This window comes from Notamacropus eugenii, chromosome 1 (genome assembly GCF_028372415.1).
Source record: "Notamacropus eugenii isolate mMacEug1 chromosome 1, mMacEug1.pri_v2, whole genome shotgun sequence".
Classification (NCBI taxonomy): Eukaryota; Metazoa; Chordata; class Mammalia; order Diprotodontia; family Macropodidae; genus Notamacropus; species Notamacropus eugenii.
Window position 1 is genome coordinate 679074337 of NC_092872.1, and position 23344 is coordinate 679097680.

A 23344-nucleotide genomic window follows, 5' to 3' on the forward strand; every position below is an offset into this window, starting at 1 on the left:
AATATCTGGGAATCCATCTACTAAAGCACACAAAAGACTTGTATTGGTTCGATTTCAAAGGACTCCTTAATAAAGTAAAAAATAGCTTAAATAGCTAGAAGACTATTCATTGCTCACAAATAGGCTTCTAATATAATAAAAATGCCAATACTTCCAGTTAATTTACACTTTTAATGCTATATCAATCAAATTATGAAGGGGAGTATTTTATAGACTACTATGATAAAATTATAACAAAATCCATCTAAAAAAAAAGATCTAGAACATCCATGGAAATGATGAAAATAAATAGAGATGAAGGAGTGATAGTACTTCCAGATCTCAAATTTATTATAAAGCAGCCATCATCAACACATTCTGGCATTTAAAAAAAAAACAAACCAGATCAATTAAACTAGGCTAGGGAGAATCAGAAATAATGGAACTCAAGAATCTAGTGTTTGATTAAAGTTAACGACAAAGATAACCTAGGAAAAATTTCTATCTGATAAAAACTGTTAGAGAAATTGGAAAGCAGTCTGGCAGAAATTAGGCTTGGACCAACACCTTACACCACATTCTACAAAACATTCCAAATGGATATGTTACTTTAGTATTAATGATTACACTATAAAGAGAGAAGAGAAATAGACTGTGGACCTCTCACAAATATGAATACAAGATGTATTCTTAACCAAACAAAAGATAGAGGCCAACCACAAAAGATAAAATAGATAACTTTGATTATTTGAAACCAAAAGGCTTCTGTACAGACAAAATTAATATACTTAAGTCCTAGGATAAGAAGAGAAGCAGTCAAATGAGGAAAAAAATTCTTTCTATAAAATTTCTCTGGTAAGGTTTGTTTTTCAAGATATAGAAATAATTAAAATACACATTACCTATGCATATATACATATTATGTATGTATACATATATGTATATATGTATGTGTATTTATATGCATATATATATATATATATATATATATATACATATATATACAACTAAAAACCATTCCCCAGTAAATATGTGGTCAAACAATTCACAAGCACATGAACTAACTATCTAAATCACTAATAATAAGACAAATGTAAACCAAAACAATCCTGGGATTTCACCTCACACCCTGCAAATTAGCCAAGGTCACAAAATATGTCAGTAATATTGGAGGGACTATGTGATGACAGGCATGTTAATACATTGTTGGTGGTAGTATAAAATAGTACAACTATTTCAGAAAGCTATTTGGAATTATGCAAATAAAGTGACTAAAACGTCCATATCTTTTGAACCAGAGATTCTATTACCGAGCTCATACCTCAAGGACATTATAGAGTAGAAAAACATTCCCACATATGCCAAAATATTAATAGCTGCACTTTCTGTGCTCACAAAGAATTGGAAACAATGCAGATGCCCGTTGATTGGGAAATGGATAAACAAATTGTGGTATATGAATGTAATGGAATATTACTATGCTTTAAAAAATGATATATGTAATGAATGCAGAGAAAGATGGAAAGATCTATACGACCTGATGCAAAGTAAAATAAGCAGAGCGAAGAAAATGATATACACAATAAAAGTCAATAAACATTTATTATGCACCTACTATGTGTCAGCCACTGTGCTAAATACTAGGGATACAGATACAAAAAAAAGAATGACAGTCCCTACCTTCAAAGAGCTTACAACCTAATGGAGGAATATAACACACTAAAGGAAACTGAAAAAAGAGGTAAAGAGGAGAAGATACTATGCAGGGGCATGATGGAGAAGTCAATTAAAGAAATCCCAAAGTAGTGTAGTCAGGAGAGAAATAAGGAGATAGCTGAGCTGAGCTCAGTCCCTAAATGGAGATCTAGTGTTTATGGCCCCACCCTCCAATCAGAGATAATGCAGGTAGTGATAAGGTGGATGAAGTTACCCATTAATGAGCTTCCTGAGGCATGGTGAAGTCAAAGAATCAAAGGAGTGTAGCCAGAAGAGAAATGAGATGTCTAGGGAAGTAGTGTTGGCTTTAGATTCATAACACCTATAGATGATCACAAATGAAGGCCTCTTAGGGCATTTACTGCCTAGAACAGCTTCTTTACCTGTATGTACCACCTCCAATTGAGGCTACTAGGTTCTGGAAAGATATAATACATGAGGACAGTAGGGTTCTGGACAGAGATGGTAACAAAGAATTTGTAATATATCCAACGCACCAGGAATTTCCCAAGCAGAAACCAGTTTGGCCCTTACTTATTTAACTATGTTACTTCATAAAATCAAAACCCCTTTCATAACTAAAGAAATGTCATGCTAAATCAATAAGTCTTATTAAGTACTTGCTATGTGTCAGGTGAGAACTGGGAATTAAACTTACCAAATATTACTGGATATCTTCAATGGAGGGGAACAGACCCTCACTCCCACTGGGGTTGGGGGAAAGGTATGTTCTGAGAGGGTATTGCCACGGTGATCCTGATGGGTAGGCAGGTGCTTCACAGTGGTATAAGTAGGTACTGGACTGTAAAGCCCAAGAAGGGCACTTGCCACAAAAAGGGAGAGCACCCTCCCTCTCCCAAGGACAAATCATTCCCTTCCCCCACAGAGGTTAGCACCCCAGGGCAAAACCTCATCTAACCTTTGCCAAGTATGATTCTGCATGCTTATGTTTTATCTCTCTACTAAGCTGCAAACTCCTTGAAGGAAGAACCTGTGTCTAATCTGAATGTTTCATCTTCCCTAGTGCAGAACAAAGGAATCTATGCAAATAATCACTTAATAAATGTTTGTTGAATTTAATTGAATCCTAGCCTAACTTTTCTACGAGTCTCCTACTCTAGCACATGGGATACCACTTAATATTAAAGGATTTCAAGATGAAAAATCATATAATCATAGAAATCACAGAGTTGGAAGCGATGCCAAGGTCAGAATCATAAGTAGGAGAAGGCAAGCATCCAAAACTGTACTTTGAGCAAATTTCTGAGGCTGCTCATAGGAAGAATGAGGACGGGGAGAAGAGAAACAGGGGTGGGCTGAGGAAGACCCCCTCTTGGGTGCTAATGCTCAGAGGGAACAAGGAAGGGAAATGAAGGAGTAAGCAACTTTTGAGAGATCACTATTCTAACTATTTATTCTTACTAACTAGGGGCTATAGCATAGAAGCAGTTATAGAAAAACTAAAGAAAAAATATTTAACATCACTGATGACAACAATGATGTGGTTACTGATCTAGAGCCAGGCATCTTGGAGAATGAAGGCGAATGAGCCTTAGGAAGCATTGCTAACAATAAGGCTGAAGGTGATAGAATTCTAGCGGAGCTATTTAAAATCCTAAAAGATAATCCTGTCAAAGTGCTATTCTCAATATCCCAGCACATTTGAAAAATTCAACAGTGGCCACTGGTTTGGAAAAGATCAGTCTATGTCCCAATTCTAAAGAAGAGTAATGCCAAAGAACATTCAAATTACTGAACAATTGTGCTCATTTCACATACCAGCAAGGTTATGCTTAAGATTCTACAAGCTAGGCTTAAGCAATATGCGAACTGAGAATTAGCAAAAGAACCAGTTGGTTTCTGAAGAACTAGAAACAAATTGCTAACATTTGATGGATTGTTGAGAAAGAAAGGAAGTTCCAGAAAAATTTTTGCTTCACTGACTATCCTAAAGCCTTTGACTGTGTGGATCACAACAAAATGTGGCAAGTCCTCACAGATGAGAGTAGCAGATCATCTTCTTTGTCTCCTGAAGAACATGTATGTGGGCCAAGAATTAACAGTTAAAACTGAACATAGAACCACCGATTGGCTTAAGATTGAAGAAAAGTACAAGGCTATATATTGTCACCTCATTTATTTATCTTATATAAAGGGCACATCATGTGAAATGCCAAGCTGGATAAATTAAAAACTGGAATTAAGGTTGCCAGGAGAAATACTAACAATCTCAGGTATGCAGATGACACCACTCTGATGGCAGAAAGTGAAGAATTAAGAAGCCTCTCATGTGGCTGAAAGAGGAGAGTGTAAAAGCTGGCTTGAAGCTTAACTTAAAGCTTTACTTAAAACTTTAAAAAAAAACTAAGATCTTTGTAACTGGTCCCATAACTTCTGGCAAATAGAAGGAGAAGAAATAGAAGCAGTGACAGATTTTATATTCTTGGGCTCAAAGATCACTACAGATGGTGACTAAAGCCATGACATTAAAAGATAACTTGCTCCTTGAAAGGAAAGCTATGACAAATCTGGAAGGCATACTAAAAGGCAGAGACATCACCTTGCCAACAAATATTTGTATAGTCAAAGCTATGGATAGCAATGTATGGCTGTGAGAGTTGGAGTATAAGAAAACCTGATTAAAAGAAAAAGAAAAGAAAAGAAAAACTAAGCAAATTGTGGTTCTGGAAAAGACTTTTGAGAATCTCTGGGACAGCAAGGAGATCAAATCAGTCAATACTTAAAGAGATTAATTCAGACTATTCACTTTTAAGAAGCACAAAAGACCACAAGAATGCTCAGAAGAAATAAAGACAAGCACTGAGTTTCTGACCCACAGCATCTAAGCATCATGACACAAATCATTCCCTGAGCCTTTTTCCTCAGCTCACCTCATGCTGGATCTCATGATGAAGGATCAAACTGGCTGATCTTTCCTTACTGTTTCTCATTGGCTCCTGATTCAATCTATAACAACCTCAGTTTCCTACAGAGCCCACAGCAAGTTGTAAAAGGATTCAGAACACAGAGTAAGAGAGTTATAGTTACAACATGTGAAAAAGACCCAGGAATCTTAGTAGACCACAAGTTAAACAGAGTTAGTCGTAAGTCATGAAAGAAAAAAAATAATGCAATCCTGAGTTGCATTAAGAGAGGCATACTGTTCTGAATGATGGAGGCAATGGTTGTGCAGTCTTCAGCCCAGGTTAGATATCCTCTGGCTACCACCACCAATTTGCAATATTCTCCATCTGGACTTAGCCAATTGGAGAGCTTTAGATGCTCTGTCCATGTTCCATCCAGAATCACTCATTTTCATTATTCTCCTATACCAACCCCCCCCCCCCCAAACAAGTGAAAAAGAAGAAAATTCAAGCAGATGATTTTCCCATCACCCTAAAAATCAGAGATTCATAGGCTCAGAATGGTAGAGTGGTGAGGGACCTTAGAATGGACCACAGCAGGTCTGAATTGGTAGGCACCTTAGAAGAGAGAATATAAAATATTAGAACTGGAAGGTACTTTAAAGAATATTGGATCCTATACCCTCATTTTGTTGGTTAAGTGTCTAAGGACTAGAGAAGGGATGTGACTTGCCTGTGGTCATATATCTAGCAGGTTTTTAGCCAGAATTCAAACCAGATCTCTTCACTGCTAGTGTAGAATTCTTTCCACTCCATAGCACCACCTCCTCATAGGCCTTTGCTTTGGGGAACTACAGCCAAAGAATCAATGATACTTGTCCAACCTCATGCTACAAGTGGCAGAGTCAAGACTATATCCCCTGTCTCGCCCTAGGAAGTAATTTGTTCTCATGTCTCTTCCAAAAGGTAGTGGAAAGGACATATATTGGGAGCCCAAGTACTTGGGTTCAAATTATAGCTCTGCTCTTTTATTAGTTTTCTGAGACAAGTCATTCAACCCCAGACCTCTGTTTCTTCTCTATGAGAAAGTTGTTTTTAATGACCACTAAGGTCCTTGCTTCTTGGCTTCAAATTATGTGCTCTATAACTGCAGAATATTTTTGTTAACAGAAAGGATTTCTTTTGAAGACGTTTATACCATTCTCAAAAATCAAATCCCATTGTTAATGATGGTAAAAGTCTGGGAAAATCCAGCTCACTTAGGGAACTGTGAATGGAACGTCAAATAAATTATGGCAGCTGGTTCTGCCCCACAGCTACTCAAACAAATGTATCCTTTGTATGCCTTTGAAAAGACCATTTTCAGCTGGGAAAAATTTCCCCTTCAGTTGAGAGCACTCATATATATGATGAATGAAATGTCTATAATCAGATATGTTTCTGCAAATGAGGAAATTTAACTATTGAGGCTCTTTTTAAAGTTATGACAGTACACAGGTCAGAGTGTCATGTGATTTGGAGTTGAAAGGAACATTGGAGACTATTTAATCTAATCTCTTCATTTTACAGATAAAAAAATTGAAATTCAAAAAATGGAAGGTATTTATCCAAAGTCATTCTGCATTTACGTGCTCTACAATTTGGTTTCAACCTAGTCATCCAGATTTATCTTAAACTATAACCCATTATCCCTCCCTTCCTTCAAGACCCAGTTTAGATGTTATCTCTTTTATGAAGATGTCATACTGCTTCTTGAAGGTTATTGACAGGAAAGAAAACAAAAGGCTAAGAGAAAACTATTTTAATATGTTATCAGAATCTTCCTCCACTACTCCAAAGTCTAATCCTAACTCAATGTTCTCCCTGGTCTCTCAAAGACTATGCCAAGGCAACACAAGCTCTGGCAGGTTCTGCTAATCTGGGAAAGCTACTATAACCTCCCATGGCCTCTGAGGAGGAAAGCTAAGGAACTGATGAGGAAGGTGAAGGAACATTTCTTGAAGAAGGCTGCCTTGGGATTTTAAAGGACAGCTAGGCTAAATTAACTCAAAGATGGTACACAACCAATTGTACTACAAAGCACTTCCTTTATAGAACTAGTTAAAGTGATAAAATTCATTTGGAAAGGGAAAAAGTCTAGAATCTTAAGGGAAATCATGAAAAAAGTAGGTATGAGAGGAAATAAATAGCTCTTCCAGACCTCATTCTCTTATAAAACTGTGATTTGCAGAGGGTCATACAATGAGATCTTTAAGTTTCTATTCCATTACTCTTTGCATTATATCTCTTTAAAGTTATTGATAGGTAAGAAAACAGAATATTGTAAGAACATCATTTTGACATTTTTATCAGGGTTATTCTCCCTCCAAATCCACTTCCAATGCTTTATCATGGCTTAGAGTTCAAACTAAGCTCTTAAAGGATGGGACAGGGAGACAACAAGCTCTGACAGGTCCTGCTCAGATAGGAAGGCTTCAAGTTCAGGCCCAGGGATGAACTATGTATCTCCCAGCAAGGAACCACTTTAGTTTGCTGTAGAGAAGTTTATTAGCAGGTTGGCTGCTGGGGGAACACATTTTTCAGTTGGAGCAGCATGCTCTGGTTATCTCCTATGTCATAAAGGTTTTTTGATGCACATTAATGGTGGCAGCACCTACACAAATGAAATCAGTAAAACTGAGTGAAGATTGAGAGATAGAATGACACCTGCTAAGTGTTAGATGGGATATGAAGCCAGGTGTTTTCTGAGTCCAGTATCCACACATTAACACAGAGGTTTCTGTTAACTTCTTTGTGGTTGTTCAGTCATTCATTCGTTTCTGACTCTTCATTACCCCATGGACCATAGCACATCAATATTGTCCATGGGGTTTTCTTGGCTAAGGTACCAGAGTGGTTTGCCACTTCCTTCTCCAGTGTTTAAGTGCTTACTAAGTGCTAAAAAAAAAACCAACAAAAACAAAAAAAAAAAGCAACCCACAATCCCAGGGATCAAGAGAACTATGACATTGGGAGAAATTTTCTAGATTACATTTCCCAGAAAGCTGCCACATAGAGACATTGCTTGTTGTACACTTGAATTGAGTGATGATGTTTGTGAACATGGAGTGTCAAAAAACAAAACAAAAAACTCTATTCCAAGGGTCTTTCGAAAGAAACTAATGTGATATACAGAGATGGCAGTGATGAGAAGGCATAGTTATGGAGAGAAACATGGACAGCACATGGATGATGATATCCTGAAATGCAAACATCCCATCTGGATTCAGATAATGACTGCAAGAACTGTGGCAAGATTCATCTGATCAATAGCATTTTCTATGCTACTGTACTGAAATTGAAAGAGAAGGGATTTTGAAGATAAGCTTTTGTCTCTAATCCTCAATATCAGTGTCATGAGTGATCCAATTAACCTGTTCTTACTGAGTTGAGGAAGCAAAAAAGATTAATATGGGAGGTTTACCAAGTACACTACATGAGAGGTGGCAATCATTTGGTCTGGGTGCAGAGAATTTCTTAGCATCATTCAACTTTTTGCTATTTGCCTTGATACTCTATTTCATTAAATGCCTTTTTGCTCTGAATTCATGTGCCATCTAGTATGTTCTAGCATTAAGAGGGTGGAGGCACAGAGCCATGATTGTGAATTAGTGATGACCTAAAATATTGAGTCTGAGGATAACCAAGAAGTGTGCTATGGTAGAAACACAATCTCAGATTTAGAAGAAAACTCAAAGGTTACCTAGTCTAACTCAAACTTGAAACATGACTCTTCTCTACAAAATCCCAATATGTAGATGTCTAGCTGCCTAGGTTCTGTTTAAATGTCTCTAGTGACAGAGAACTTCTGTCCTGCACCATAAATACTTTAAAATCATTTTTCTTTGGTTTATGAAGTAGTAACATAAAAAAACACTGACCAATGACAAAATCAATGTTATTTTATCTCCAAAAAAACATGAATTGAATTCTACAGAAGTGGAAGAAGGTAGATTTTGGGGTGTCTTCCCTTTGCTCGTTTAAAGGGTGAAAAGCAGGATAGGAAACTGCAAATATCTTCAGACCTAGGAGTTAGAAGATCAGAATTCTAGACCTATTTTTTCCACAAATCAAGTGTGATCTCAGGAAAAAATAATAATTGATGACATCTTGTTGTTTCTTTACACATACTATCTTATTTCTGTTCTTATAACAAGCCTATAAAATAGACAGTGAAGGTATTATTTATCTCCATTTTATTGATGAAGAAACTGATACCCCAAGGTTAAGTGACTTGACAATGGTCATACACCTAAGTGTCAAAGGCAGATTCAAACTTAGATTCTTCTGCCTACAAGATCATTACTCTCTTGACTATATTCCCCTTCTTTCCAAGATAGCATCTTTCTTAGATACTCAAGTTTTCTGACACCAGGTTAGCATCTTTCTTTAGGACTCAGGTGTTCTCTCAGGTGTTCTATCATAACAGGTTATCTACCCTTTCCTCAAATGTGTTCCATGGTGTGCTTTCTCTTCTTTCTCATAGGGCCATATTCCTAGAAAAGGACAGCTGTATATTTAGAGCTAAAATGAAAATAGATTTGAGGTTCTTCCTGAAGAGAAAGAAACTAGATAATCTGGGGACTTTGTCCACCAAAGAATGATAAAGCAGAGACATAGAAGCTATCAGGTCAAAGATCACTAAGTGGTTGATTGTTGTCCTTCATTTTCGAAGAGAACCAAAATGACATCACCATGATAAAGTGAAGTTTCAGTATGTCCAGTGTGTCCAGTGTGTCCAGTCAGAGCTCAGAATGCTCTACCACAGGTTAGGCTCAGATAGTCCATATGAATTTTTGGGGTGGATACTCCAAATTTGTGCATCCTATGTTTACTTTATGCAGTCTCAATTCTGCTTTGCTCATAGAGCACAGCACCCTTTCTGATGTGGGCACAAATATGCTGAGCGGTCCTGTGCCAGTGTCTCCAATGTGGCACAGTCAAATCCAAAGTTCTTGAGAGAGACCTTGAGAGTGTCCTTGTATTGCTTCTTCTGACCACCAAGTGATTGCCTGCCCCATGTGAGTTCTCCATAAAATAGTCTTTTTGGCAAGCGTATATTTTGCATTCAAAGTAAAAAGGAAGAGTAGTCTTGGTTGGTGATTCCTTGTGCAGGGATCCTGAGACAGTCATACGTCAACCTGATAACAGCAAAGAGGCTTATCTTCCAGGGTACATTTCCAAGACATAAAAGAAAACCTCCCAAGAAGCAAAAACATATAACTCCTAGCCACTTTCTGAAGGCAAAATAATATTGCCAGAAGCAACCTACAAAGCATTGCTAGAGATTATTACAACTTAAGGGAAATCTGAAGACCCCCAAGGACCATAATTTTTGTTTTCTTCACTGCTGCCCATTTAAGGAAAAGGATTCAGAAGATTAAAATGGATTTGGGAACTGCTGGCTAAGAAGGTGGTAGCTGAGAGGGCGGGATTTGAATTTCTGTACGTTAGCTTAAAATATAGGGATGAAAAACTCCTGGTGAGGGACAGAGTATATCTAACAAAGGCTGGAAAGAATGGAACAGATTTGCTAGTTTACAAGTCTTATCAAAAGCACTTCAAACTAAAAATAATGAGAGAGGGAGAAAACTGCCTGTGTGTATCCCAGCTAGATACCACTTACGAGTAGCTTCAGTGACAGAAGATGAAAAACAATTGAGATGCTCATAAATGCACAGAACATAAAATCCATGAAAGGAGCCTCGAGTAAAATCCATGGCTCAAATGTCCAGACCCAACAAGCAAAAGGAACTTAAGATCCTAATGCAAGCAGCTAATTTTGACCTCATAGGTATCAGTAAGATTTGGAAGGATGAAACCCACAATTGAAATGTGTCCCTACCTCTCTAAATGGGTAAGCTTTATTCAAAAGAAGTAGGTAAAGGGGTAGATGGGAAAGCATTGCACATTAAGAAAGTTTACTTATGTAAGAAAATCCAGGAAACATAATGGTAAATATCATGGAACGTCTGACGAGGAGTGACTTAGTGGACAGTGAGAGATGAAACAGCAACAAAAAGAATATCAATAAAATATACACAAAAGGAAAACAAAGAATTTTTGAAGAGGACATAAATAGGACAATTTGTTACTACTTTGTTAAATTTAATATGCTTTTTAAAAAAAAAACTACTGTGTAGATATATGTGCTCTATGTCTATATGGGTTATGAGCTCACAAGAAGCATGGGTAGATATTTTTAGAATCTTGCCCACTCCCCTCAAAGGATATTTCAGTTTCTGCCTTTAGGGGAGCAAGAGAAGGACCCTGGCTGGGTACTCTTTTGTCTGTTTTCTGAGACAATATTGCACTGGAATGATGTCCATCTGTCACAATACTGATGGTTTGATGGGATCAATTATTTTTAGAGATTCAAAACAAAACCTACTTCTCTAGCACTCTTAGGGTGGAAGGGCGTGAACCAGTGAATTAGGCTACATGTAGGCCTTGGATGAGGAGAACCCAAGGCCTTTTCCTTTACAGCATTATTTCTTTTCTCTCACCAGAATAAGTCATATGAAGAGAAGGGCTGAATCTGGTCATCTTATGCTTTTTTTAATTACACCCCCAAGTCTGGCAACATAGCCAGAGCCTGTCAAAGAGATTCCTATGTACCACACAGTTAGAAGGCCAGGACTAGTTACAAATCATCAACACATGTTCCAATTCTGACCAACATACTCCCACTGTGTCATCATGACTCTCCTGGAAACAATCTCCTGGCCTTTTCTACAAGGAAAATTGAACTGATAGGACTCTCTATGCATGTTCATAAGGCCTGGACTCAGTAGCCAATTCCTTCTTACACTATAGAAATACAACCCTAGAATCCACCAGCTACCAGTGTTTTAGAACTGAGGTTTCTGGAAGAGCTTCATGAACATTTCTAGAATTGCTTTGTTAACGACTTTTGGGAGAAAAATGCTGGCAGGAGTTGAGGCAAGTCAAAAGTAACGTTCTATAATTCTATGCCTAACCCAGGGCTCAAGCCAGGCCTTTGCATTAGACTTTCCTTATTGGTGGAGAGCATGATTCCTCAATGTTCCATGCCTGCATAAGGCATTGACTTATGGAGACTTTGGGACAGAAGTGAGCCTGGTATTCTCACCTCTGACTATGAGAGAAGACACATGTAGGTTTTCTTCAGGGAGAGATTCCTGGAGGGAGAGAAAGACTCCAGGAAGAAGCCAATCTGTAGAGAAGCCAGCACCTTAAGCATGCCCCTATTCCCATTTTGCTACACTGGATACTTAGGGAATTTTCTCATGAGATTAGTTCCTCTCTGTCTTGGTTGAGCTGAGATGTCTTACTCTCAGTGGGAGAGCTCATTCTCAATATTGTCTGGTAGATTCTAATCTACATAGACTTCTTTGCTTAGATAGCTGGGTTTATTTGCTCCTCGCTATATGTGATGTTCTTTTTGTAACTGGTATTTGATGGGAAGTGAGACAAGTCTTCAGATATAGCTTGGAGAACTCTTTCCCTTACAAGGGTTAGTAACTAGGAGAGTAGCTTGAACCTAAAAATTATTTACCCTAGAGTAACAATATTTAGTGGGGCATATAGATATTATCCTAGTCCAGTATCTTGCTCTGAGGAGACCAGAATGGGCTAGTTTCATGGCCCCAATCTCTTACTCCATTCCTGGTAGGACTCAACATCTTCCATGAAGAAGGGAAGAGGAGACTACAGTAATATCTACTCATGCTTCCCTGCAAGCTACACCTAGAAAAACCCATGTGAATACATATAATCTATACGAGCCACATATACTTTTCATATGATTCATTTGTAAAGTGTCTTGTTAAATCCAACAGTTATTTGGGGGAGGAGTAAAATTTTATTCAATAATTCTTGTGCAAAAATTGGACTCTATGATCATGGACTCCAATTTCAAACAAAGGGAACATTTGATATTTAAATACTTGAGCTTTTATGACAGAACAATAATACAAAAAAAGGGTTTCTCTGCTGCTTTATTGGTATTGTCTTATTGTTATTGCTAGGCTGTGTACTGCTGACACCAAGGAGATGTAAACAGTTGGGGAAAACCAGCAGCATTTCCAAGAATGAGCTTTTCACCGCAAAGTCTACAAAAGGGGCTTGGGTGTTGCAATTTAAAAACACTGCTGATTGCAAGCTGCTGACTTTGCATTAACTAGTTGAAATGCCTATCTGGAAGGGTCTGGACTCTCCCAACAATGTAGCCTTGGTATGGAGGTTCCCAAACTATGTCCTTCTACATAAATTCCAGTGGAATAGAGAGGAAATATCATTGGGATAATGAGAAGCTGTCTCAGCACCTGGCTTCCAAGCGAATGGCATCTGTTTCTTTAATAGCAAAAGCTCACATTTCTGTAGAGCTTTATGCTTAGAAAAGTGCTTACCTCGTAACTGAGTAGGATAACTGGTTCGACTGTCATTATCCCCATTTTACCTGTGGGGAAACTCAAAAAGAAAAAAAATCAGTCTCACAAGTACAGTCTCTCAATACATTAGATCAATGGGCTAAATCCATTAGATCTCCAAACCACAGTCCCTCCCTGCCCTCCAAAAAAATTGTACAAGAACAGCATAGGCAGGGAGGAGTAGCTGGGTGACAGTTAAGGTGAAATACAATCAATCAACAAACATTTATTAAGCATCTTCTAGACACCAGTCGTGCTTATTTCACTGGAGACACAGACAGAAATGAAAGAGTCCTTCCCCCTTTGAGCTTACATACTATTGGGTGAATACAACATGGACATGCTTGGGAGTGGACAACTTTGTGCAACTTTGTCTACTTAAATCCATTCCACGTGCAAGTGAAGACACCATGATGTCATTGGTCCTCCTCAAAAATGAACAATAGCAACATGAACCTAGATATGTAAATACAAACATTTCTGAAATAAATACAAAATAATATGGGCAGGGTGTTAACTAACACCTGGAGAATTTGGCCCACAGGTCAAAAATAAGTTTCCTTCTTGAACTTTGAGGAAGACTTCTGTTTATACTTCTCTGACAGCCCAACCTATTATCCTGATCTATATAGTATTATTATTTTTGTCCTTTACTTAAGTCCTCCTGAAGTGATTTATCATGTCACAGAGATGACCTTGGATTCTCAAAGGTAATGCATGTGAAGTATAAATTCTGGCAGGTCCTAGATAGCCAGTGGAGCTTTTACTCCTACTTGACTGAGATACTACCCCATGTCAAACCAGCAAGTCCTTTACTCTAGTGCCTCAGTCGCTGTCCCCACTCACTCAGTATGCAGGTGTGAGAGAGCACAAATTTATCCTACATGACTCCCCACAGGTAATGAGTATGCTTTGGGCCAGGGGTGCAGAACCTGTGGCCTCGAGACTACATGTGGCCCTCTGGGTCCTCAAGCAAAGCCCTTTGATCGAATCCAAATTTCACAGAACAAATCCCCTTAATAAAAGGACTAGGCTAGAGGCATAACTACACATGCATGAGCTTCATTGAATTGCTAGCCTTCTCAGTGGGGATGGGTGGGACAGGAGGAAGGGAAAGAAGTTGGAACTCAAAGTTTTAAAAACGAATGTTAAATTTTATTTTTACATGCAACTGGGAAATAAGAAATACAGGTAATGAAGTATAGAAATCTATCTTGCTCTACAAGAAAAGAGAGAAGATAGGGATAAGGGAAGGGAGGGGTATGATAGAAGGGAGGGCAGATTGGGGGCAGGGGTAATCAGAATGCATGGTGTCTTGGGGTGGGGGGAGAGGAGAGATGGGGAGAAAATTTGGAACTCAAAATCTTGTGGAAATGAATGTTGGAAACTAAAAGGAAAAAATTAAATAAAAAATTTAAAAAGGACTAGAGTCTGGCCCATTATCTTAGAACTGGGGCCACAATTTCCTTCAGGGTTACAGGGAGTACCCACCTGAGAGATCTGGGGTGCCTTTGCTCTACTTCCATCAGCTCGAGCCCCTATTGGCTGTGTTGGGTGCCAGTGAGTAGGCACTGCCCTAGTTCCATTGACCACTTAACATCAATTGACTCTTACAAAGGAACATCTGTTCAAAGATATAGCAATAACAAAGGTTCAACTATTCCCCCCTCAACCACTCAGGAGCACATTTTCCCCTAATCTACCATGGCCTCTAGGGAGTAGATTAAATTTAGCTGTTTCTATATCGCCTTGGTCCTTGTGCATCCAGAAGCAAGATTGTTGCTAGATGAGTAAAGTGTCTCAGCTACCCCTGGCCTGACCCAAAAGTCACACCTTGATCTTCAAGTTATTGATGCTTAGCTGGCTGCAAAACCCAGCATCGTCTCTGATTCCAGGATTCTTAGAGGTTCACTCTCCTGACCTCTCCTCACAAGGTTGGAGCCTCTAGATTCATCTTACTCACCTAAAACAGAAATGAACAAATTCCAAGGCAGGCAATGAACCAAGGTTTGTTTTCATATACACACATGGCTGGGGGTTGGGAGGGAAGAAAAAGGAATAAGGCCCAAGGCCTCACCCCTTATGGCACTGTCTCTCACTAGATGCCCTCACAAAAGTAGTCAAAGGGAATCACCCAGATCTAGCAGCTGAACAGAGCAGCCCAGGCTCTAGTCCCAGTGTTTTTTGCACGCCTCCTATACATTCACAATGTGGTTAGCTGATCAGAAGCATCTAGAGCATGCTTATGTGAGCTCCCCCATCTCTTCCAGCATTTCTATTACAAATCTTCATGGCTTTTCCAGAAGCCAGCTCTACAGTCTCTCCCACATGGTGAGACCCTGTCAGAAGTACTCTGTCCCTGTGTCAGTCTTCCTTACATAAGCACAAGGACTATTCAGAGCTTCATGTGGGAGAGTAAGTTGGGGTAAGACAGGAGCCTTATCTGCTAATGGCAAAAATAGAGGCAGTTAGGAAGATACAGTGCCAGGTCTGGAGTCAGGAAGACTCAAGTTTAAATTTGGACTCAGCCACTTACTACCTTGGGCAAGTCACTTAACATCTGTTTGCCTCAGTTTTCTCAACTGCAAAATGAGAATAATAACAGAACTTGCCTCCCAAATTGTTGCAAGGATCAAATGAGATATTTCTAAAGCACTTAACACAGTGCATGGCACATAGGTGCATAATAAGTGTTTGTTTCCTTACTTTACCACTTGACCCCAAGCACATACCGTACCTGAGATGGGGCTACCTCTACCCTATGTCTTCTTTCCTTTGCAGAGGGTTTTGTGAGATCTCCTAAGACATAAATATTGCCTTCCCAGCTGACTGAACTAGTAGGGATAAGTAAGGTTGCTAAATTAAGTTCCAGTCATCTCTATTTCTATGGTTATCCTTTTTTTTGTGTGAGAGTAAAAGGACATGTGCCTGGCCTGTGTTTATATAGGGTACCTCTTTTACTTCCCTGTTTCGGATTTGGGACAGGATCCCTAGACTGGAACCAAAGGTGAATTTGTTACTCAGGAATCCAAAGTGAGGCTGGAATGAAGCACTGGGGAACCTAATTACCCTATTGAGAAGTCAGGGAACCCCACAGCATGGAACCTCATTGGTACATGGATCCTTCAGATCTGGCTACAGAGCTGGGATGAGTGAGCACCTTGAGTCCCTCTGAGTCCTTTGAGAACCCAAAGTCACTTCAGTACCAACCATAAGGAGGCAATGGAACATGGATCTATTGTTGCATTTGAAGTTAGATAGTTCAGAAGATCCCTGTTCTTACCAGGGTGCTCTACCTCCAGAAAGGCCTTGATTGAGAGGCAAAGTGATATAAGATTTGGGGTCAGGAAGACCTGGGTCCAGTCTCACCTCAGACAATTATTAGCTGGATAATCCCAGGTAAATCATTTCACACTGTGACCCTGTTTCCTTATACATCTAAGTAAAATGAAAAAGTTAGAGTCAATGACTTCTGAGATGTCCTTTCAGTTCTATGATACCTCTCATCCATAAGTGATTCATAGAGGTTTAAAGAAACTTACTTTAGGACCTTACTAGAGGTGCTTTTCTTCTCTCTGGGGTACCAGTCCAACACTGGGGTTAACCATTCATCTATTGATTCCACGAATAATTATGAATGAATATGTAAAAATAAATATATAGTCTATAATTATAAATATTAATAGTATAATATTCATAAATTATTATTACTAATAAGATAAATGGTAAGAGCTTAGCTCTTTAGGCTGCTGCAGCAGATGCAGACAGAAAAGTATGTGAACTCTAAAACCTGAGCCATGTGTTTATTTTGGCTCAGGCCTGGCCCTGAAGTTAACCAAAGTCAACCTCTTTCAACACCAGCAACTTTGTGCTTCTCCTACTGATATGAAATCCTTCAAAGGGTCTACTTCTAGACATGCAACACTTCGAGACATGATGGGTGAAAAAGTCTATTTGAAATAGAAGATTAATGTTCAAATGGAGGCTCAGCTTTGGTAGAAGCAAAATGAAAATCTGACAAGTCAGACCCTTGTTCTGAAACATATGAGTGATGAGGGGAATGAGGCTATCTAGATTCCAAGTTCCTCTTTCATTTCAAATAGAATTCCCAAAATCGGAATCTCAGACTGGGTGCAGACTACAGAATTCATTTAATCTAACCTATACTTGAGTAGAGGCATCACCTCTGACAAGAAGTCATAAAGGCTCCACTTGTAAACCTTCAGGGATAGTGAAGCCATTACTATATTAAGGCAACCAATCCTACTTTTGGACAACTGTTAGGAAATTTTTCCTTTCATGGAACCAAAATCTGCCTCTCTGTAATATCTCCCCTTTCTTTATTCCTTGCTCAGCCCTTTAGCCATGGGGAATGATTATAATCCCTTTTTCATATCCTAGAAAACTGTATAATATTTGAATACCTGAATAATAATCCTGTACCCTCCAACCCATCTAAACTACATTCCTCACACACAGAACTCCATCTCCTATCTCAGTGCCTTTGTGCTGGCCTTCTGCCATATCTGGAATACCTTGCCCCTAAATTCCACCTCACAGAATCACTCTCTGCCTTCAAAATACAACTCAAGGGGGCGGAGCCAAGATGGCGAAGTAGAAAGACACATATATGCTAGCTCCAAACCCACAGCCCAACAAATATCTGTAAAAAAAGAACTCCCAACAAATTCTGGAGCAGCAGAAACCATAGAACAACAGAGCAGAGGAGATTTCTGTTTCAGAGAGCCCTGAAAAACCAACGAAAGGTCTGTCTCGCCCTGACCCGGAGCCAAGGCCAGCCCTGCCTTGGCCTGGCAGCACCGAGAGGAGAAGATCCAAGCAGGCTTCAGGGACGGGATCTCCAGCGCCCACGCAGGTCCCTCCACCCACGGGCCCCCAAGGTTGGTGAGAGGGTCTTCTCGGCTTGCCAAGAGGGGAGTGGGGTGCCCCCATAACTCAGGCCCCCTCAGGAGGCAGCAGTGGAGGCAGAAGCAGACAGGGGCTCCCCAAGCAGGCAGGAGCCCTGACCCATTGTTGAAGGTCTCTGCATAAACCCCCTAAGAGAACTGAGCCCATGAAGCGGCCCTGCCCCCACCTGAGCACCTGAACTTAATCTCACACTGAATAGCAGCCCCGCCCCTGCCAAACGCCCTGAGGCTGGGAAGCAGCATTCAGACCCCAAGCACAGGCTGGACGGATCTGGAGGAGAAGTGGGTGTGAAGAGAATATTCAGAAGTCAAGTCACTGGCTGAGAAAATGCCCAGAAAAGGGAAAAAAAATAAGACTATAGAAGGTTACTCTCTTGGTGAACAGGTATTTCCTCCCTTCCTTTCTGATGAGGAAGAACAATGCTTACCATCAGGCAAAGACACAGAAGTCAAGGCTTCTATATCCCAGCCCACTCAATGGGCTCAGGCCATGGAAGAGCTCAAAAAGGATTTTGAAAATCAAGTTAGAGAGGTGGAGGAAAAACTGGGAAGAGAAATGAGAGACATGCAAGTAAAGCATGAAAAACAAGTAAACACCCTGCTAAAGAGACCCAAACAAATGCTGAAGAAAATAACACCTTGAAAAATAGGCTAACTCAATTGGCAAAAGAGGTTCAAGAAGCCAATGAGGAGAAGAATGCTTTCAAAAGCAGAATTAGCCAAATGGAAAAGGAGGTTCAAAAGCTCACTGAAGAAAATAGTTCTTTCAAAATTAGAATGGAACAGATGGAGGTCAATGACTTTATGAGAAATCACAAAACAAAACCCAAAGAATGAAAAAATGGAAGATAATGTAAAATATCTCATTGGAAAAACAACTGACCTGGAAAATAGATCCAGGAGAGACAATTTAAAAATTATGGGCCTACCTGAAAGCCAGGATCAAAAAAAGAGCCTAGACATCATCTTTCATGAAATTATCAAGGAAAACTGCCCTGAGATTCTAGAACCAGAGGGCAAAATAAGTATTCAAGGAATCCACAGATCACCACCTGAAAGAGATCCAAAAAGAGAAACTCCTAGGAACATTGTGGCCAAATTCCAGAACTCCCAGGTCAAGGAGAAAATATTGCAAGCAGCTAGAAAGAAACAATTCAAGTATTGTGGAAATACAATCAGGATAACACAAGATCTAGCAGCTTCTACATTAAGGGATCGACAGGCATGGAATAGGATATTCCAGAAATCAAAGGAACTAGGACTAAAACCAAGAATCACCTACCCAGCAAAACTGAGTGTAATACTTCAGAGGAAAAAATGGTCTTTCAATGAAATAGAGGACTTTCAAGCATTCTTGATGAAAAGACCAGAGCTGAAAAGAAAATTTGACTTCCAAACACAAGAATGAAGACAACCATGAAAAGGTAAACAGCAAAGAGGAGTCATAAGGGACTTACAAAAGTTGAACTGTTTACATTCCTACATGGAAAGACAATATTTGTAACTCTTGAAACTTTTCAGTATCTGGGTACTGGGTGGGATTACACACACACACATGCACACACACATGCACGTACACATAGAGACAGAGTGCACAGAGTGAATTGAAGAGGATGGGATCATATCTTAAAAAAATGAAATCAAGCAGTGAGAGAGAAATATATTGGGAGGAGAAAGGGAGAAATGGAATGGGGCAAATTATCTCTTATAAAAGAGGCAAGCAAAAGACTTATTAGTGAGGGATAAAGAGCGGAGGTGAGAGAAAAACATGAAGTTTACTCTCATCACATTCCACTAAAGGAAGGAATAAAATGCACACTCATTTTGGTATGAAAACCTATCTTACAATACAGGAAAGTGGGGGATAAGGGGATAAGCAGGGTGGGGGGGGATGATGGAAGGGAGGGCATGGGGAGGAGAGAGCTATTTGAGGTCAACACTCATGGGGAGGGACAGGATCAAAAGAGAGAATAGAAGTAATGGGGGACAGGATAGGATGGAGGGAAATATAGTTAGTCTTATACAACATGACTATTATGGAAGTCATTTGCAAAACTACACAGATATGACCTACATTGAATTGCTTGCCTTCCAAAGGGAAGGGGTGGGGAGGGAAGGAGGAAGAGAAGTTGGAACTCAAAGTTTTAGAAACAACTGTCGAGTAATGTTCTTGCTACTAGGAAATAAGAAATACAGGTAAAGGGGTATAGAAAGTTATTTGGCCCTACAGGACAAAAGAGAAGATGGAGACAAGGGCAGAGAGGGATGATAGAAGAGAGAGCAGATTGGTGATAGGGGCAATTAGAATGCTCGGTGTTTTGGGGTGAGGGGAGGGGACAAAAGGGGAGAAAATTTGGAACCCAAAATTTTGTGAAAATGAATGTTAAAAGTTAAATTAAAAAAAAATTAAAAAACAAACAAACAAACAAAATACAACTCAAGCTCCACCTTCTATACAAAGCCTTTTCCAGTTCACCCAACAGCTAGTACCCCCCCTCCCTAAATTACTTTGTGGTTTAATTGGCATATACTTCTATATGCATGTCTTCTCCTCTGTATATAAGCATGTATGTAATATTTATATGGGAGGATATAAGCTTTTTGAGATTAAACATTGTTTTTATATTGGATTTTACGTCCCAAAAGCCTAGCATAGTACCTGGAACATAGGAACATCAATAAATGACTATCAGTCGATTGATTGAATTTATATTCAGACCATCACTCTGCAGTCTTTTTCAAGCTAAATATTTCAAATTCCTTCCATTTATATCTTTATGGCATAGTTTTTAGTCTTCTCAGGACAGCTTGTAGATTCAATGGATAGTGTTAGACTTGGAGTAAATCAGTCAATAAGCATTTATTAAATATTTACTATGTGCCAGGCACTATGCTAACTATTGGGGATACAAAAAAAGGCAAAAGACAATCTCTACCTTTAAGGAGCTCTTGATCTAAGGGAGAAGACAACAAGCAAACAAATGTGCACAAACAAACAATATACAGGATAAGTAGGAAATAATTAACAGAGAAAAAGGCATTAAAATTAACAGGAATTACAAAAGGTTTCATGTAGAAGGTGGGATTTTACCTGGCATTTGAAGGAAACCAGCAGGCAGAGATGCAGAAGAAGAGCATCCCAGGCATGAAGGACAGCCAAAGAAAATGCCTGGAGTCAAAAGATGAAATGTCTTGTTTGTAGAATAGTAAGAAGGTCAGTATCCCAAGATTGAAGGGATTGGGGAATAAGATGTAAGGAGATTATAAAGCATGGGGGAGAAGGGGAGATTATGAAGGATTTCTATTGCCAAACAAAAGATTTTGTATTTGATCCTGGAGGTGACAGGAGACACTAAAGTTTACTGAGCATAGGAAGTGACATAAATACTCTCGGAAAATCACTGTGGTAATTGAATGGAGGATAGACTAGAGTGAGAAAAAACTCATGGCAGGCTGACTCATCAGTAGGCAATCAGAAGGCAGGTCAAGCACAAATAGTATGTATTATTGCTTGGGTCATACAAGTGTCATAGTCATGGTTATAGAGATGTCTCTAAATTTCTGCATCTTGTGTTTCTTTTGAGCTACTGCAATTCTGCTTTGCTCGTAGAGCACAGTGCCTTCCTTGATGCAGGCACAATATGCTGGCTGGTCCTTTTCCAGTGTCTCCCATGTCACACAATCAGTTCCAAAGTTCTTCAGAGAGACCTTGAGATCCTTATGTCACTTTTTTCTGACCTTCATGTGAGTACTTGCCTTGTGTGAGTTCTCTGTAAAATAGTCTTTTAGGCAAATTTATTTTTGGTATTTAAACAATCTGATCAGCCCATCAGAATTGTACTCTCTGCAGTACAGTTTGAATGCTTAGCAGTTTAGTACAAGAAATTTCCTCATTGTCTAGTAACTTATCTCACCAGGTGATCTACAGAATCTTTTTAAAACAATTCAAATGGAAGTAATTCAGTTTCCTGGCATAGAACTGGTAGACTGTCCAAGTTTTTCAGGCATACAACAAGGAGGTCAGTACAACAGCTCTGTAGATCTTCAGTTTGGTAGGTAGTCTAATACCTCTTCTCTCTCACTTTCCTTCAGAGACTCTTAAATAATGAGCTAGCTCTGGTAATGTAGGTGTCAACCTCATTATCTATGTGTACATCCCTGGTAAGTATACTGTAAAGGTAAGTGAGCTTATCCACATTATTCAAAATTTCTCTATTTGCTATAACCACTGGTTCCATGTATAGATGGTGTGGTGCTGGCTGGTACAGAACCTGTTTTCTTGGTGTTCATCGTTAGGGCAAGATTAGCATAAGCAGCAGAGAATAAATCCATACTCAGCTGTATCTCAATCTCAGAGTTTACATTGAGTATACAATCATCAGCAAACAAAAAAGAAAAATCACACACCAGTTTTCCCTCCACTTCAGTCTTGGCTGGTAGGCTTTTTAAGTTAAATAATATACCATTAGTGTGGTAACTGACCTTGATGCCATTTTTATCCTCATTGAAGGTGTCTAAAAACACTGCTGAAAACATCATGTGCTCCATAGCACCTGTTTTAGCTGCCTTCATGGCTGTTGGAACAAATTGTTTTCATCTTGCCATTCCAGGGGAAGTCTCTGCATGTTTAAGGCATAACTCACCAAAGGGCTTGAGACCCCCCAGTTGCCCTCAACCTGGTTTAACCTATCTGCCAAATGGGTTGGCCACTGCACATGCTACAGTTTCTTGGAAACACAGATGAAAGGTGAATCAGGTCAACACCAAAGGTGGAAAGCAGCCCTAAAAGGAGCTCAGCAGCCCTCACACTAGTGTTCCTTGAACACATCCTATAGCCCAGAAAGTTAGAAACAGAATGAGAGGAAAGGAATTGGAAGCATCTATTACAGATGACCTTCTCAAGAAGTTTAGCCACAGAGGCCAGAAGAAATATAGGACTATAGTTATTGGAGATGGAAGGATGAAGTGAGAATTAGTTGAAGATGAAAAGACATAATCATGTTTGTAGGCAATAGGAAAGGAGTCAGTAGACAGGGAGAAACTGAAGATAAGTGGGAGAGTGGGAATAACAGAATGGCAAATCTGTTGGAAGAAACAAGACAGAATGAGATTATTTGTGTAGGTAGAGGGGTTTGCCTGACAAGGAGTAGAGCCACCTCACCATGTGAGACTAAGGTGAGGGAGAAGGCGGCATCTGAGTGATCTAAGATGAGGAGGAAGGAAGAAAAAGGAACTCAATGAATGGCCTCAATATGTTCAGTAAAATATGACACTATATTTTCAGCTGAGAAGGTGAAGGAGAAGAGTCAGGTTTGAGGAAGGATAAAAGCACAGTATTTGGAGAATGGGACAAAAGGCATCAGATGATGGGAGTAATCCAAGACTGAGACTGCAGGATAATTTCAGA

At 39.4% G+C, this 23344-nt stretch overlaps 1 long non-coding RNA gene across 1 annotated transcript; it reads right to left on the reverse strand.

Annotated features, from left to right (window-relative positions):
• Positions 1-1009: 1009 nt before the first annotated feature.
• Positions 1010-22842, reverse strand: LOC140521140 (uncharacterized). Its single transcript, XR_011972811.1, has 3 exons — positions 21029-22842; positions 12989-13038; positions 1010-9739 (listed from the first exon to the last, which is right to left on the reverse strand). It is a non-coding gene; the product is annotated as an uncharacterized lncRNA (long non-coding RNA).
• Positions 22843-23344: the final 502 nt, after the last annotated feature.